Source organism: Nematolebias whitei, chromosome 10 (genome assembly GCF_014905685.2).
Source record: "Nematolebias whitei isolate Nwh7 chromosome 10, NemWhi1, whole genome shotgun sequence".
Classification (NCBI taxonomy): Eukaryota; Metazoa; Chordata; class Actinopteri; order Cyprinodontiformes; family Rivulidae; genus Nematolebias; species Nematolebias whitei.
The window spans coordinates 48,598,956-48,600,137 of NC_056507.1; positions in this window are offsets into that span (position 1 = coordinate 48,598,956).

Below are 1,182 nucleotides of genomic sequence, written 5' to 3' on the forward strand. Positions count from 1 at the left end.
TTTTTAATACAAAAAACACCAACCTTCAAATAATCATGTTCAGTTATTCACTCAATACTTGGTCGGGAATCCTTTTGCATGAATGACTGCTTCAATGTGGCGTGGCATGGAGGCAATCAGCCTGTGGCGCTGCTGAGGTGTTATGGAGGCCCAGGATGATTCGATAGCGGCCTTAAGCTCATCCAGAGTGTTGGGTCTTGCGTCTCTCAACTTTCTCTTCACAATATCCCACAGGTTCTCTATGGGGTTCAGGTCAGGAGAGTTGGCAGGCCAATTGAGCACAGTAATACCATGGTCAGTAAACCATTTACCAGTGGTTTTGGCACTGTGAGCAGGTGCCAGGTCGTGCTGAAAAATGAAATCTTCATCTCCATAAAGCTTTTCAGCAGATGGAAGCATGAAGTGCTCCAAAATCTCCTGATAGCTAGCTGCATTGACCCTGCGCTTGATAAAACACAGTGGACCAACACCAGCAGCTGACATGGCACCCCAGACCATCACTGACTGTGGGTGCTTCACACTGGACTTCTGGCATTTTGGCATTTCCTTCTCCCCAGTCTTCCTCCAGACTCTGGCACCTTGATTTCCAAATGACGTGCAAACTTTGCTTTCATCCAAAAAAAGTACTTTGGACCACTGAGCAACAGTCCAGTGCTGCTTCTCTGTAGCCCAGGTCAGGTGCTTCTGCTGCTGTTTCTGGTTCAAAAGTGGCTTGACCTGGGGAATGCAGCACCTGTAGCCCATTTCTTGCACACGCCTGTGCACGGTGGCTCTGGATGTTTCTACTCCAGACTCAGTCCACTGCTTCCGCAGGTCCCCCAAGGTCTGGAATCGGCCCTTCTCCACAATCCTCCTCAGGGTCCGGTCACCTCTTCTCGTTGTGCAGCGTTTTCTGCCACACTTTTCCCTTCCCACAGACTTCCCACTGAGGTGCCTTGATACAGCACTCTGGGAACAGCCTATTCATTCAGCAATTTCTTTCTGTGTCTTACCCTATACCATACCTTACCACTTTATTTATAAAGCACTTAAAACAGCAACAAGGCCAACCAAAGTGCTGTACAGACAGAACAACAGGTAACGCACAAAGCAAAATACAAAATGAGGTAAATCAGAATATAGACAAAAAACGATGCAGATAATGACGACAAACCAGTGTGGAGCATACAGGATCAAAACACA